The sequence below is a fragment of the Oryza sativa genome, chromosome 7, assembly GCF_034140825.1.
Source record: "Oryza sativa Japonica Group chromosome 7, ASM3414082v1".
Taxonomy (NCBI): Eukaryota; Viridiplantae; Streptophyta; class Magnoliopsida; order Poales; family Poaceae; genus Oryza; species Oryza sativa.
This window is the reverse complement of record NC_089041.1, coordinates 17,826,100-17,844,228: the sequence shown is the minus strand read 5'-3', so window position 1 is coordinate 17,844,228 and position 18,129 is coordinate 17,826,100.

Here is an 18,129-nt window from a genome sequence, read left to right as displayed (position 1 = left end):
CAACTCCGGATATCTCGTTCCTCACCTCAAGAGAACGATTTTTTCCCAATCTCTCTCTTGTGCGTGCAAGGAGAAAAAATGACCGCGCACGGAAAAAAAATAATGAGATGAAGGAGGAGCTGGCCACGTGGTGCGCGCGTGAGGAGTAGAAAAGGCCCACTTTTGATTATAGGAAATTAATTTTAGGCCTTCTCTTCTATAGGTTTTCTCACTTTAGGAATTTATTATTGAAATACTGTCGGTGATGCTCTAGTACATCGGAAAAAAGATATAGGAATTCGTATTTGAAAGTTAGTGCTAAATTAGAATGCATGTATGTAGCACAAAATTAGCTGCTATAGCTGCAAGCGGGACTCTTCCCGAGAAAAAAGTCGGATGGAAGCACAGATCTTTAACATAGATCCAACGGCAGCTAGAGTACTGAATGTAACCATAGAAGAAAAAACTGTCGACACAACTATAGTAAATCCCATTTTTAAGAGATTTAATGGTTAAAACTTATGGATGCACCAATTTAATAAGAAATCAATGGTTAGATATTTATCAATTTTTTTTTATTTTTTTTCTAATTTATTAGAACACCACACGATAGTTTATGAGCGTTTATAAAAGGCCATGTGACAGCTTGAGAGTGTTTGTAGGAGGTTTAATGGATGTTTAAGTATATAATTGTAGCATATAGGTCCTGTTTAGTTCCAAAGTTTTTTTTCGAACCTCCAACTTTTCATCACATCAAACCTTTCATACACACGCAGCTTTTTTATCACATCGTACCGATTTCAACCAAACTTCTAAACTTCAGGTAAACTAAACACAACCATATTGTTGTTGGCTAAAATACCATTAAAGAACTAAGAAAATTGGCAGAAAGGAGCCAGAGATACGCTATGTGTTCGCGTGGATACTTGTATAGCAACAACGTCCGCATATCTGCCAGGAACAGAAATGTTAGTATATTCGTATTCGTATCTCCTCCCAAAAAAAATTCCTATTCATATTTGGTAGAAATTATCCATATTCGTAACAGAGATTTGTCACGATCGTATTTGATTTTTCTCCGGAGCGGACCGAAAAGCTCTATTTTCCCAGGATTGCTAATTCGCGCGCTAGCAACATTGCTGGTGGCTCCTTCCCACACGACCTTTTCTCGTTGGGAAAACTGCAAAAAACACTCCAAATATCACTCTGAGTTTGAGATGCCTCACCATAAGAAGATTTGTTGCAAATCTCCACCTCCTAATTCACCTTGGTTTGATTTAGGCACCTTCTCTCCACACGTGCGTGATTCCTGAAGAATCTCGTGGCAAAATCAACCGAGTCCCACTTGGCGGGTGCAAGAGATTATGATGTTTGTTCAGTATAAACTGATCATTTCGTTGTGATGTCATGACCATTTCACTGTGTTTTTTATGGTATCCTAGCTATATATTCCAAATCGATATCTTTTGGACTGAACAACATATCCGTTTTTTTTTTCCAGGGACGTAATGAGCATATAGAAACATTTGAACATTAAGCAGTAATCATATAGTTAGATTAGACCTGATGATTTCATATGTTGTAATTGATCAGATGACCCAAAATAGCAAGTTTAGTACGGTTTAATCAGAAAATTAAGGCCACACAATCTAATGCAAAAAGGGACCTGTTGACAAATCATCACGATGAGCGGGACTTGGCTAATTACGCCATGAGATGCCTAAATCACGCATGTGTAGAGAGAAGGTGCCTAAATCGAACCAAGGTGAATTAGGAGGTGGAGAGGTGGGGATTTGCAACAAATCTTCTTATAGGGGCCATCTCAAACTTATAGTGATATTTGGGGTAGTTTTTTGCAATTTTCCCTTTTTTTTCCTTTTTCTTTTGGCGATATTTTTTTCTTTATTTTCTGCTTTTTTTTTATTACACGTGTTTTTTCAAATGTTTTGAGTTGAAAGTTTTAAAATCATGACTTGAAAATTTTTAAATCTTAACTTAAAATTTTTCAAATCTTAACTTAAAAATTTTCAAATCTAAACTTGAAAATTTTCAAACCTCAAATTGAAAGTTTTCAAATCTTGGATTGAAAGTTTTCAAATATAGGTTTAAAATTTTAAAAATTTAATTTCAAATATAGATTTCTTTTCAATTTGTTAGTTGAAAAAAGTCTCGTGAAAAAAAAGAAAATCTTAACTACTACCGAAATTATCTCTACCTTACTTGAGAAAACACGCGCGCCAACTACCGACCCCCTATTTTTCAATCCTATAACTACAGCCTACTGCGTGCCCTACCTCTACCTGTTTGTTGTTAGCGTGGAATATTATCCGCTACCCATAAATGCAACCGATAGAACTGCACGTCCTGAATTAATTTTACATATTCACTCCGTACTCATAAAGAAAGTCGTTTAGGAAAATGTTTAAGTCAAATCTTAGGAATATAAATCATAAATATCTCTCAAGTTGTTGAGTTTGAAAATGTAAAAATTATATGAATAGATTTGTCTTGAAAAATACTTTCATAAAAGTATACATATATTACTTTTCAATAAATATTTTTATAGAAACAAGAAGTCAAAGTTGTGTTTTAGAGACCGTGTCGCTGTCCTAAATGACTTCCTTTATGAGTATGGAGGGAGTACAAATCTATAAAATCACACAAAATAACTTTTTTTTACATAATAATCACACAAAATAACTAAATTTATTTAACTTATTTCCTGTAAGTACTGGTAATTTTGCCACCTACTGTGCTTAAACCAAGCCTGGATACACTTTTTTTTTTTGGTTTGGATACACTTAAATGACGTTCACCAAAGATCGTACTTATCATGGTTGGTTTGACTAGAGGGATCATATATATCAGGCCAAAGTCAGTTCATTGAACCATTCTCTACAGTTGATTAAAGCATAGCTCGAGTTGGAGTTTTCCGGCTATTTGGTCTAGTTGGTCTAAGTGGTGGGCTAGTTGGCCTAATTTCGAGCCTCACGTACACCTCAATAAAATGGCAATGGCAAGAACCAGACGCCCTATTTTTTTTAAGTATTGGGTGCTTTCCAATGGCATTAGAAATCTAGGAGCGCCAATCTTTTACACTATTGTATTCTCAAATAACATAATTTTTACATTTGCAATATAATGGTTGTACAAAGAAAATTCACTCTCTTTCAAAGCGTTGGAGTTGGAGCACATGCTTCTTTTTTTTTTCTTAGCGTGACATCTTAACATTAAGCAAATCCTTTTCCTGTCTTGCCGTGACCTGCACTCAAAAATAAGGGAGCACCTGTATTAAATCCTAATAAATTCTATTGGCCCACATTAAGTGCTATGGATAATAATATCACTTTGGAAATCTAAGTGAAGAGGTCTCAACTTAAATACGGAGCTAGTGGAGAGTTTCTGTTGACCGGTTAAGATGGTGCGCGGACAACCAAGTGGGGCGAGGCGAGGAGAGGCGAGGCAGACAACTGCTGCGCTATCTCGTTTTGTAACGGATGGTAATAAGCACGGAGAATTGATTTCGTATCAATGAACTTTATGGAATTAAACGTCGTGAATTGATTCCGTCGGTTACGGAATTAAATGTCATGAATTGATTCCGTATTAACGAGTGCGTCGGTTACGAAATTAAACACCGTGGTTGATGACTCCGAACGTTACTCTCGCGCTCGCATATATATACTCCGCAGTGATCCAAAGGACGGAAGAAGTTCTTCACGACTCTTGCACTTCGAGTTCCTCCTCCTTTGTTCCTGAGCTGCAGAATCCTTCCCCGGTTCTGTTCACCTGTGCGCACAGGTGTACGGGACGAGCAGGTGCCTCCGGAACTCCGTCCGCTTGAGAACTTGCACGGGTAGGCGGGCGATCAAGTTTTTGGGTAGCGCTTCAAGCGTGACTGCTATTGTTCTTCGCGGCTACTGCTGCTGCATCGGCACCTTCACCAAGATGTCAACGGAGATTGGAGACAAGAAGATGAACGACATCAATGGAGGCAATACTACCTCAAAATCCAGCGGTGGGACGTTCTCGGGGTATACTTTCATTCTCCCGATTTTATTAGATGTTTCTTTGTTAATACTCTTCGCAATGGCAGCATTGCGTTACTTTGTAAATGTTGATGCTTATTTCATATTAAGCATACTCAAGTTGTATACATCTAGCACTGTCACTAGATCTACTCATATTGTAAATGTCATGTTTATTATCTTAATATTTTGGATTAAAATATGCCGAATTATGACCAAATTTCCAACAATCCAAAAACTTGTTAGGTCTTTTTCGGTAGTTGGCTTTGCTGCATCACTAAAACCACATGCTTTCGATGGTTCAAATTATAAAAGATGGAAAGCACGTGCACTTTTGTGGTTGACGGTGATGCATTGTTTCTTTGTCTCACGGGGCAAACCGAGTGAACCGCCTCTCTCTCTTGAGGAGGAGGCTAAGTTTGAGGCTACAGATTGCTTGTTCCGTGGAGCAATGATCAGTGTGCTCGCCGATAATATTGTGGATGTGTATATGCACATACCTTCAGGGAAGGACATGTGGGATGCTCTTGAGGCCAAGTTCGGGGTTTCTGACGCTGGCAGCAAGCTGTATGTCATGGAACAGTTCTATGACTACAAGATGGTCGATGACCGTTCTGTAGTGGAACAGGCTCATGAGATTCAGATGCTGAAGGAACTTGAGAACAACAACGGCGAGTTGCCGGACAAGTTTGTGGCTGGAGGCATTATTGCCAAATTGCCACCTTCTTGGTCGGATTTTGCTACTTCTCTAAAACACAAGAGGCAAGAGTTCAGTGTCACTGATCTCATTGGCTCTTTGGGTATTGAGGAGAAGGTGAGGGCAAAGGATAACCGGTGCAAAAAGATCGAGGGAGGTTCTAGCGCCAATTTGATGCAGAAGAAGAACCCTCACGCATCCAACAACAACAACAAGAAAGTCAAACCTGACGTCAAACCCAAGGCTACAACCAATTTTAAGAAGAAAGGCAAGGGAAAGGTAAAAGGAGATTTCTTTTTGTGTGGCAAGCCTGAGCATTGGGCCAAGGATTGTCCTGAGCACAAGGACAAGAAGTTTGCAAACATGGTTATTAGTGAGGGTAGAGGAACATTGGGGTATGGTAAATTTTTACCTACAGTTCTCTCTGTGTGTCACTCACCTGATTGGTGGGTTGATACTGGTGCTAATATTCATGTGTGTGCGGACATTTCCCTGTTTTCTTCTTATCAAGTCGGGAGAGGTTCCTCCTTTTTGATGGGAAACGGATCGCTTGCGGCTGTTCATGGTGTTGGTACGGTCGATCTAAAGTTTACTTCGGGAAAGATTGTGCAGCTGAAGAATGTGCAGCATGTCCCTTCAATAAAGAAGAATCTAGTTAGCGGCTCTCTACTGTGTAGAGATGGTTTTAGACTTGTGTTTGAATCCAATAAATGTGTCGTATCTAAATATGGAACGTTTATTGGAAAAGGTTATGACAGCGGAGGTTTGTTTCGCTTTTCCTTGGATGATATGTGTAATAAAGTTGTGAACCATGTAAACGATGATGATGATGAGTCCAATGTGTGGCATTTGCGACTTTGTCATGTGAATTTTGGTTGTATGACACGCTTAGCCAATATGAGTTTAATTCCAAAATTCACTTTAGTCAAAGGCTCTAAGTGCCATACTTGTGTTCAATCGAAACAACCTCGCAAGCCTCACAAGGCATCTGAGGCGAGGAATTTGGCACCATTAGAACTTGTTCATTTCGATCTGTGCGAAATGAACGGCGTGTTGACTAAAGGGGGAAAGAAATATTTCATGACACTGATAGATGATTGCACTAGATTCTGCTATGTGTACCTATTGAAAACAAAGGATGAAGCATTACATTACTTTAAGATCTATAAGGATGAGGTAGAAAACCAACTGGAAAGGAAAATCAAACGGTTAAGGTCTGATAGGGGTGGTGAGTATTTTTCCAATGAGTTTATTTCTTTTTGCGAAGAGTATAGAATTATTCATGAGAGGACGCCTCCCTATTCACCCCAGTCAAATGGGGTAGCTGAAAGAAAGAACCGCACTCTAACTGAGATGGTGAATGCCATGTTAGACACTGCAGGACTTTCCAAGGAATAGTGGGGTGAGGCAATATTGACTGCGTGTCATGTCCTGAATAGAATTCCTACTAAGCATAAGGAAGTAACACCATTCGAGGAATGGGAAAGGAAGAAATTAAATCTCTCTCACCTGCGCACATGGGGCTGTTTGACCAAGGTAAATGTACTTATAGCCAAAAAGCGTAAACTTGAACCAAAGACCGTAGATTGTGTGTTCCTTGGTTATGCTATCCACAGTGTGGGATATAGGTTCTTAATAGTAAATTCTGGAGTACCCGACATGCGAGTTGGTACAATTACTGAGTCCAGAGATGCCACATTTTTTGAGAATGAATTTCCTATGAAAAATGCACCTAGCACTTCTAGTCAAGAACCTATTTTATCCCCTGAGCACTTTGTGCCGATAGAACACATTGATCAAACGCTTGAGGAAAATCCTGAGGAGGATAACATTGTAGCAACTCGAAAGAGTAAGAGACAAAGGACTGCAAAGTCTTTTGGATATGACTACATTGTATATCTTGTGGATGATACTCCAAGAACCATTGAAGAGGCATATTCATCTCCTGACGCTGACTATTGGAAGGAAGCGGTATGCAGTGAGATGGACTCAATTATGTCTAATGGTACTTGGGAAGTCGTCGAGCATCCATATGGGTGTAAGCCTGTAGGATGCAAATGGGTTTTCAAGAAAAAGCTTAGGCCTGATGGTACAATTGAAAAGTACAAGGCAAGGCTTGTGGCCAAGGGTTATACCCAAAAAGAAGGCGAGGATTTTTTCGACACTTATTCATCGGTTGCTTGCTTGACTACGATTCGTGTACTACTCGCTCTGGCAGCCTCTCATGGTCTACTCGTCCATCAAATGGATGTTAAGACAGCTTTCCTCAATGGAGAGTTGGAGGAGGAGATCTATATGGATCAACCAGATGGGTATGTCAGGAGGGAATGGTGTGCAAGCTGTTGAAGTCCTTGTATGGTCTCAAATAAGCGCCTAAGCAATGGCATGAGAAGATTGACAATATACTTACATCTGCTGGCTTTGTTGTGAACGAAGCTGACAAATGTGTGTACTATCGCTATGGTGGGGGAGAGGGAGTGATCTTGTGTTTATATGTCGATGACATATTGATCTTTGGGACCAGCCTCAATGTGATTGAGGAGGTCAAGGACTTTCTGTCCAAAAGCTTTGAAATGAAGGATTTGGGAGTGGCTGATGTTATTCTTAACATTAAACTACTGAGAGGAGTTGAGGGTGGGATTACACTTGTGCAATCTCACTATGTGGACAAGGTCTTGAGTCGCTTTGGTTATAGTGACTGCAAGGCAGCTCCTACTCCTTATGATCCTAGTGTGCTATTAAGGAAAAACCGAAGAATAGCAAGGGATCAATTGAGGTACTCCCAGATTATTGGTTCATTGATGTACTTAGCTAGTGCAACGAGGCCTGACATCTCATTTGCTGTGAGCAAGTTGAGCCGGCTTGTTTCAAATCCGGGAGATGATCATTGGCATGCTCTTGAAAGAGTAATGCGCTATCTAAAAGGGGCAATGAGCTATGGAATTCACTACGCCAGGTACCCAAAAGTGCTGGAGGGCTATAGTGATTCAAACTGGATATCTGATGCTGATGATATAAAGGCCACAAGTGGGTATGTGTTCACACTTGGAGGTGGCGCTGTTTCCTGGAAGTCTTGCAAGCAGACCATCTTAACGAGGTCAACAATAGAAGCAGAGCTCACAGCTTTAGATACTGCCACAGTTGAGGCTGAATGGCTTCGTGAGCTCCTGATGGACTTGCCGGTGGTTGAAAAACCAGTACCAGCAATCCTGATGAACTGTGATAATCAAACAGTGATTATTAAAGTGAACAGTTCGAAGGACAACATGAAGTCATCCAGGCATGTTAAAAGAAGACTGAAGTCTGTCAGAAAGCAGAAAAATTCCGGAGTGATAGCATTGGACTATGTCCAGACGGCTAAAAATCTGGCAGATCAGTTTACCAAGGGGCTACCACGTAATGTGATAGACTGTGCATCGAGGGAGATGGGCTTGAGACCCACTTAGAGTTGCACATGGTGGAAACCTGTCCATTGTGATCGGAGATCCCGTGAATTTGGATGGCGAAACAAACTATTGTGTAACTGAGAGAAGAGACCCTAAAATGGGCTTTATCTTCATGATGCACTTCTCTTCTAATCTGTATGGTAGGATGGTATACACCTTAATATGATCCGAGTGGCTTTTCATAAAGCAGAGATGTTGGCCTACAGAACATCTTAGAAGGAACACACCTATATGAGTCCGACTGCTAGTCACAGTCTATGAGATCTGGGTGATATCTAGATACTCATGAAAAGGCCAGGAGTATGACTTATACGCTCCAAACAGAGGGGATGCAAACGGCTGCCTAGTACCAGTTAAGGGTTTGAGTGAAACCTGAATCGCACTAGACTGACAATTCAAGGCATAGTCCATTATTCAGTTGTGATCTGGTGTAGCTCTTTTCCTAGGTGGAAGTTCAACTTAACAGTCTCCACCGAAACACTGGTATAACAAACAGGATCAGAATCGAGAGCATTTCCTGTGAGCCATGAAATTTGGTGGGGATTGTTAGATTAATGGGCTAGGCCCAATTAAATCCTAATAAATTCCATTGGCCCACATTAAGTGCTATGAGTAATAATATCACCTTGGAAATCTAAGTGAAGAGGTCTCAACTTAAATACGAAGCTAGTGGAGAGTCTTTATTGACCGGTTGAGATGGTGCGCGGACAACCAGGCGGGGCGAGGCGAGGAGAGGCGAGGCAGACAACTGCTGCTGCTGCGCTCTCTCGTTTTGTAACGGACGATAATAAACACAGAGAATTGATTTCGTATCAATGAACGCGTCAGTTACGGAATTAAACGTCATGAATTGATTCCGTCGGTTACGGAATTAAACGTCGTAAATTGATTCCGTCGGTTACGGAATTAAACGTCGTGAATTGATTCCGTATTAACGAGCGCGTCGGTTACGAAATTAAACACCGCGGTTGATGACTCCGAACGTTACTCTCGTGCTCGCATATGTATACTCCGCAGCGACCAGAAGGACGGAAGAAGTTCTTCACGACTCTTGCACTTCGAGTTCCTCCTCCTCTGTTCCTGAGCTGCAGAATCCTTCCCCGGTTCTATTCACCTGCGTGCACAGGTGTATGGGACGAGCAGGTGCCTCCGGAACTCCGTCCGCTTGAGAACTTGCACGGGTAGGCGGGCGATCAAGTTTTTGGATAGCACTTCAAGCGCGACTGCTCTTGTTCTTCGTGGCTACTGCTGCTGCATCGGCACCTTCACCAAGATGTCAACGGAGATTGGAGACAAGAAGATGAACGACATCAACGGAAGCAATACTGCCTCAAAATCCAGCGGTGGGACGTTCTCGGGGTATACTTTCATTCTCCCGATTCTATTAGATATTTCTTTGTTAATACTCTTTGCAATGGCAGCATTGCGTTACTTTGTAAATGTTGATGCTTATTTCATATTAAGCATACTCAAGTTGTATACATCTAGCACTGTCACTAGATCTACTCATACTGCAAATGTCATGTTTATTGTCTTAATATTTTGGATTAAAATATGCCGAATTATGACCGAATTTCCAACAGCACCTTTGCTCTGAACTTGCACAAGATTATTCTTCACTTCTGAGCAATATCAGAGCTATATGCTTGTGTGCACAGGCAGCGCGCGCGTGAAGATGATCTATTTCCCGTTTGAAATACGAAGATTAAGTGATGGCACATAAAACTGGAGTCATTAACAACTGATTAATGGTGTTTTAACAATTATAAATTAAAAATAGATTTATATGATATTCTAAAACAACTTATAATCAAAAAGTTTTTGCCTATGAAGAAGTATATCATTTAGTAATTTGAGAACCGTGCTAACGGAAATCGAGGAAAAACGGTATCTTCATCAAGTTTTTAGTATGCGATGTACATCAGTAGCATAAGATTTCCTTCTATAAACATATCAACAAAATGTTAAGGTCTACAGCTTGACACTGAATCTATGTACTTCCTTTACTTATTATAGCACTGAATCTATGTTAAGGTCCACGTTGACTTTCTCTAGGAGGAGCATGTATTAACGTCTGCGCCGGCATGAGAGGGAGGGAGTGGGGGGATGTCAGCGTGGGACATGGAGGGAGGGATGGAATGGGGGAGTAGGGGATCTGAGAGGTGTGGACTGTGGAGTGGTGCGGGGCGGGGGCATATATATCGACCCCATTCACACCGCTGGTCACAAACCACCACCTCCCACGAAGTACGGACGTTTGGGAAATCCCATTGGTTTCGCTTCCATTCCATCATTCTTTTTGCAATATTCTCGGTAACCGCACAATATTTACGTGAGTTCCAATGAACGGCCAGGCCATTCGTGGTTAACGAAGCAACGTAGTACGTACATGACCATTTACGCCCGCAAGGGAAAATTAAATTCTGATGTGAAACAATACGTTGTGCAAATTAAAATGTGGTTAACAAAGCGTCGCACACCGCGTGAATTTTCCGAATCGCCGTGATTGGGTTATACTTATATCATTTACATCCATCAACAATAGAACCACAAGGTTTCACAACCGTAAGTTCCCATCGCTCGCTCAGCAACCACTTCTTCTTCTTCTTCTTCTTCTTTTTCTTCTTCTTCAACCTTGTTCCATGAGCCAACACGGGGCTATCTCCATGGCTACCTCCTTCAAGGACAAGGACGAAGCGGCCGAGAATGCGCTTGCCCAGGCCGCGGTCACATTGCATGTGGGCGAGTCGAACGTGACAAACACCAACGTGGCCACGTCTTTCACAGAGACATGTCATGTGCTTTGTTGCCATGATATACTCGTCTAAATCGCGGGCCTCGTTCTCGTTGCGGCCACCGTGATGGAGTCCATTGCCGACCTCCTCAGCCTATGCGCCATGTATGTTATGTTGTGTATTGTCCTGCCGTACATTGCTTTTGTACTGTGGCTCGTACGTACTCTAGTATATACCGAACATAACATTTCGTACACACACTGCTGACTCACGTACATTTTGTTAATTTGAAGCTGCAAGGCAATGCATCTAGCGGCCAAGGAGGCCTGTCGTCGGGAAGCGGATGCATTCGGATAATCTGGAGAGCATGAAATGGCCAGGACAAAGAGAGTTACCACGCCGTCCTCAAACACCTTGCCTTCAATGGAAACAAGGTGTCGTCCGAGTGAACGCGGAAGGATTCGGCATCGATTATCTCTAGGGAAGACGAGGGATATGAGAAAGAAGACGATGTCATTGTCGTGTTTGTATCAGTGTGTAGGTACCGCTCACCTTGCCGCCGGCAGGTCACCTTATAGCCGACCTGTTGGCTCACTGGTGGAGAAACCCTTTGTAGTCCCGGTTCGTAACCCCCCTTTAGTCCCGGTTTCCAAACCGGGAGTACCAATCCGGGACTAAAGATCGCTATCTTTAGTCCCGGGTGAAATAACCGAGAGTAAAAGATCGATCTTTAGTCCCGGTTGGTAACACCAACCGGGACTAAAGATCGAGCTGACCTTTTTTTTTTGCATGCCCCTGTTGCTGCATGGTTTATATATATATAAACCATGCATATATATGTTTCAATACATATATATGCATACATATATATATGTATATATATATATATTATATTATATTATATGTATATACATGCATAATATATATGTATTTATACATATATATGTTATGCAAATGCATATGTATATAGATATATATATGAACAAAATATATTTACATTATAGAAAATGTGTACACATGCATATAGAAACATATGTAGTCATGTATTAATTACAATCCATTATATGTCCTAGCTAGCTACGATTTCGACGTAGTAGTACTCGCTGCTAGCTCAGAAGCTAAGGACCGGTGAATTGTGTTTCCGTCGTAGTAGAATTCACCCTTGGGATCAAGGATTTCTTCGTTGATGAATCCCATGAGTTGTTCTTGAACCGCCGCGATAAATTCCTTGTGTATGGTCAGGTTATCCCTCATGCGAATAAACTATATGAATGTATGAAATTGATTAGTAATTAAACAAGAAATCGCTACGTAATGAAATTTTGAATTTATTTGTACGTACATCGAGCTCTCTTGTGGTGATGATTTGGTCTGCAAGGCAGTGGCAATACTCGCACACGTAATAGCCGCACAAGTTAGTTCCCTGCTTTTGCTTTGCGCACTACAAATAAATGACAAACAACGAGAGATCTAATTAATATACACTTGTATGTATTTGAATCGGAGAAATATAAATGTAGAGCATGTGTACTCACAGGAAATTTGAACTTCCGCCTAAGTCTTTCTCTCCATTTGCCGCGGACCAAATGACGGAACCGATACCAAGCCCTACATGGAGTTTAAAGCTATGATTCGTAGTAGCAATTAACATAACAAGATTTTCTTAATTAACAAAGGAACTTATGACGGTACCTGTCTATAAGTTCGAAAACCTTGTCAAACGTAGACTCTTTTTTATCCATTGAGTCATATACGTTGACGGTGCAGGCCTCCAGGTCGATGAGTAAAAGCACCCAGTGGAATCTGCAATGTGCGTGGGATGCATTACATATGAAACACTTAGCAAGTTCGTACGGGAATGAAATTTGGTATGTAGGAAGACAGTAAAATTAAACTAACTCTGTGTTGTATGGCAACAGTATGAACGTCTTGTAATGCTGCGCCTTCAGGAGATGGACGAGATTGTCCTCTGTTTCTTGTGGATATTGGTCGAGCATTGCGACGTTTACTTTCCGAGGGTCGATGAATCCAGTATCGAAAACCCTCCGCCGTCGGGCCCTTTGAATCTCCATTCTACAACGATAAAAGGGAGTATATTATTTTCTATGGTCTACTTATATACAAGGACCTAATTAATTAAAGGAGACGTATAGTAAGAAATCTAACTGAACGATATACTTACAAAATCCAGCAACTCATAATAGAGACGTCGAGGGCGTCCAGCTGGTATAGTTCGTAGATTCCCCTGAAATTGATCCAGAGAATGTCATCTCCTTGCAAGAAGTCCGTGTCCCTGATCCTCGCTCCGATCATCTCTCTACCGGTGGCGCTCATCTCCATGTACAGCTGATGGAACTTGTACATTTGTGTGGGTAGGGACTGCAGCAGCTCAGGCTTGACAAGCGGTTTACCGAGTTCGTACATGTATTTCACTTCCGCCTTTTCGATTGGTGCGACTCCTAGCAATTGATCCGTAGTTAGACCGGTGTCAGTAATAAATTGTTCTATTGTCATTTCTTTACCGGTCACCAACGGCTCGATCTCCTGGTTTGGTTGCTCTCCAAGCTGAGGGACTGGTTTGGACTTTCCAGAAGATGCTTTCTTCAGCGTTCGCTCATAGTCCGATAGCTTGATAGCCTCCTTGACAGATGCAGACATACCCCTGAAGAAGTTCCTGACACTGGGGTCTATAGGAATCTTCTTTTCTGGACTTCGAGGCTTGAATTGTCTCTTGACTTCTGATGCAACGTAAGCGTCAAGCTCCTCTTGCGTGCAATCGTACCCCGGGTCCTTGTTCTTGGCGGCGTCAACTTTCGCCTTCTTTGTTGCCCTTGTGTGGGCAAGCGGTGGAGCTGGGGGGGCCCTTGACTTTGAAGGTGCCGGAAGAGGAGCTTGCGGGGGAGTAGGTGTAGGAGCACGAGGAGGAGTCGGTGCAGGATCCTGAGGAGGAGTCGATGCTGGAGCCTGAGGTGGAGACGGTGCTGGCGGAGCATGAGGAGGAGACGGTGCAGGATCCTGAGGAGGAGATGGCGGAGCCGGAGGAGATGGTGCACGAGACGCCGCTTGTCGCCCAGGGAGGATGATGTACCGCCTGCGCCATAGAATAATGGCATGGCATGTGTCTCGTAGATGCGTCTCACCGTCTCCTCCAGGGTAATCCAGTTCGAGGTCCTCGTACGCGCCTTCGACCAACTCAACTTCGACCTTGGAGTATCCTGCTGGAATCGGCCTGCAGTGGTAAGTACCTGAAGGGTCTGTTGGGATGGCCATGCCCGACGCCACCTTCATGTTGTGAGAGATTATTTATTAGTAATCAACATATATAAGCAGCAACTAGCGGAATGGCTAAATCTTACCTTTATTGATAAGTTCTTGAAAGGAATATGCAGCTCACATGGTGTCCGCTGAGTGATGTCATCAACGGGACAGGTCGATTCGTCCTGTGTTTGCATGGCGTCCATGCTCTGTGATCCTACCTGCCCCGTTGAGGCGCAGCTGCTACGGTTTCCTGACGGGCTCACCATTGCAGGAGGAATGGTCGGCTGGGGATCATGGGACCGATGTGCGGCCATGCGTTCATCAACCTTCCTTGCCACCTCCTCTTGCATGTTGAGTTCGTAGCTCGATACCCGGAACTCTAGGTCTGCAATCTTCGCCTCGGTATCTCTCTTGCTCCTCATCCGACTCCTGTACGTGTGGATGTCCTCCTTGAAACCAATCTTCCAAGGAATCACCCCTTTCCCTCGAGTTCGTCCTGGATGCTCTGGAGTCTGCAGGGTGAGTGTCAGCTCGTCCCTATCTCTGTCTGGTCGGAACGTGCCCTGACAGGAGGCTTCCACTGCATCTGTTAGTCGTCGCGCAGCCTCTTGTATCTGATAGCCGAAGACCAGTGAGCCATCAGCTGGGTTGAGCGTTCCACCGTGAGCATAGTACCAGAACTTCGATCGTTCCGGCCAATTGGCTGTTGCCGGTTCGATACCCCTCTCAATCAAGCTAGCCTCCATCTGCTCCCACTTCGGCATCGCGACGCTATAGCCTCCTGACCCCAAGTGGTGATGGTACTTCTTCTTGGCGGCATTTTCTTTGTTTCTTTCCATCATCGCCTGCCCTTGTTCACCTGTCTTATATGCAACGAACTCGTCCCAGTGATCCCTTAGCTTTGGGAATGTGTCGAAGTTCGGTGTCTGCCCCTTCAGTATATACTTCTGGTACAGATCTCCCTTGAAGCTCTGAAACTGTTCTGCCATTTTCTTCAGAGTCCACCTTTTCACTTTGTCCTCTGTACCCGCAGGAAGGGTGAATGTCTCGAGCATTGTGGTCCACAGCATCTCTTTCTCCGAATCTGGGACAAAGCTCTCATGATCTCCGCGTGCCCTTGTTCTTCGCCAGTACACCGTACTGACAGGCACGTTATCCCGCACAACCCAACCGCTGTGACGTACATAGTTCTTGGCGGCTTCGGCCGGGGCACTAGGACGTCCATCTTCTTCCACTTCCGTTATGATGTGCCGACCCTCAAGCTTCTTCGCTGCACCTCGTTGCCCGCGTGCCCTCTTCTGTCCAACGGAGGGTTGACTACCACTAGCCTCCTCCTCCTGGTTCCCCTCCACATCCCTTTCCACGTGCCCCTGCTGGTTCCCCTCCGCATCCCTCTCCACGTTCCCTTCCTCGTTCAAGTACTGGTTTGGATCCTCGTTCCCCTCTTCTTCATTCCAGTACTGGCTGCTTCCCTCCGCGATTGTATCGTACAATATCTGTTCCTCATCGCGGTCAGCCATCTGTTGATACAAGAAACATCTGCTAAGTCACGAGACATTTATGTTTTAACAATCTAAGTCATGTATGCTAAGTGTAAATGTCGTACATTAGAACCCTACACAACCTTACGTGCTAAGTCTAATTACAAATCGTGATATAAGCTAAGTCTAGGTGACGTATATTATACAACCCTAGCTAGTAAATAATTATATACTAAGTCTAATTACAAATAAAATAATCTTATATTAAAACTCAAACAATATTACATGCTAAGACTAAAATAGTCATGTATATGCTAAGTGTTTCTTGCGTATATGCTAAGTCTAATTAAGACTACAATAGTCAATTGCTACTTGTCGCACCAATTCCGTAGTCAATAATTACATACCAAGTCTAATTACAAATAAAGTAATATTATATTAAAACTCAAATAATATTACATGCTAAGACTAAAATAGTAATGTATGCTAAGTGTTTCGTGCGTATATGCTAAGTCTAATTAAGACTACAATAGTCAATTGCTAGGAGTCGCACCAATTCCGTAGTCAATAATGTCATACTAAGTCTAATTTGCAATAAAATAATCTTATATTAAAACTCAAATAATATTAGAACACTACACAATCTTATATGATAAGTCTAATTACAGGTCTAATAATCTTAATTAATTGCATTACAAATATAACAATCATTTATATTATTACGTCACTTGCCTGCTCCAATTCCTTCTAGGGCTAGCTCTTCTACTCACGCTTGACGGACGACTCCGACAACACGTCTTTTCTGCAAGATACAAAAAAATGTATTAGGATAAATGCGAAGTAACATATATATATATATATATACATACATACATATATATATATATATATATATATATATATATATATATATATATATATATATATATATATATATATATATATATATATATATATATATATATATATACATATATATATACATATATATACACATATATATATATATACACATATATATATATACACACACACACACACACACAGATATATATATATATATATATATATATATATATATATATATATATATATATATATATATATATATATATATATATATATATATATATATATATATATATATATATATATATATATATATATATATATATATATATATATATATATTGCATTTCACGTTAACGTTCGTCCTCGTTCGTTCGCTCGTTCACGTTCCCTAGCTCGTTCACGTTCGTTCCCTCGTTCTCGCTTGTCTTCGTTCGATCGTTCTCGTTCTCGCTCTCGTTCGTTCGATCGTTCTCGTTCACGTTGTCGCGGCAACGTACGTTGACGTGTTCGTTCTCGCTCTCGTTCGTTCGATCGTTCTCGTTCTCGTTCGTTAACGGCGGTGTGGCGGCATCGGGGCGGCGGTTGGCGCGGCGGCGTGGCGACGGCGGCGGCGGCGTGGCGTTGTGGGGCCGTGGCGGCGGCGGCGTGGCGTGGCGGCGGTGGCGTGGCGTGGCGTGGCGGCGGCGGTGTGGCGTGGCGGCGGCGGCATTGCGCGCGCGGCGGCGAAGGCGGCGGCGGCGTGGCGCGTCGTCGTCGTGGCGCGGCGTCTCGTGGCGGGCGGCGCGACGGAGAGAGATCGAGATCGGAGAGATCGAGATGCATGAAGGGAGATCTGGCGGCGGCGGCTCTCACCCCAGAGATGCGGCGGCAGCGGAGGAGGCGGAGGCGGCGGCGAGGACGACGAGCTCGAGACGACGGCGAGATACGGCGTCGTCGGCGCGGGGATTTGCCCTAGGCAGTGGCGGCGAAGGAGAGAGGCCGAGAGAGATCGATCGGCCGAAAACGTTTAAGTGTTGGTGAAGAAGACGAGGGCGCACCGGGAATATATATACCCCTTGATCTTTACTCCCGGTTGTTCTCAACAACCGGGACTAAAGATATCTTCCGGTTGTTCTCAACAACCGGGACTAAAGATATCTTTAGTCCCGGTTGTTCTCAACAACCGGGAGTAAATATCTTATCCCGCTATTTCGAAATTCTTTTTAAACCCGGTTAGGGTTAAGAACCGGGACTAAAGATTATAGCACTGCATATGATTTTCGCTTACATATGTGTTTATAAAATAGAAGTTAATGCATTAACATTATTTAAAGTACAAAGATTAATGACAATTACTTCGAAAAATTATTTTTGGCTGTAATAAATTAAGTGGATAAATCGTAATAAGCAAATATAATTAATAAAAATTCCAATAATCATATATACTTAGCATATATATGAATGATATTATTATATTGGTAAAAACTCTAATTAAGATATGTATGTACATACTGCATGATTTAAAATTAATAAAAATTTTAATCATCATATGTACTTAGCGTAGGAATTATATTAAATTAAATGCTAAAAACTCTAATTAACATATGTAAATGCCACATGCATGATTTTAACCTTTTAAAAATTCGAATAGTCATATATAAGTAGCATATGAAA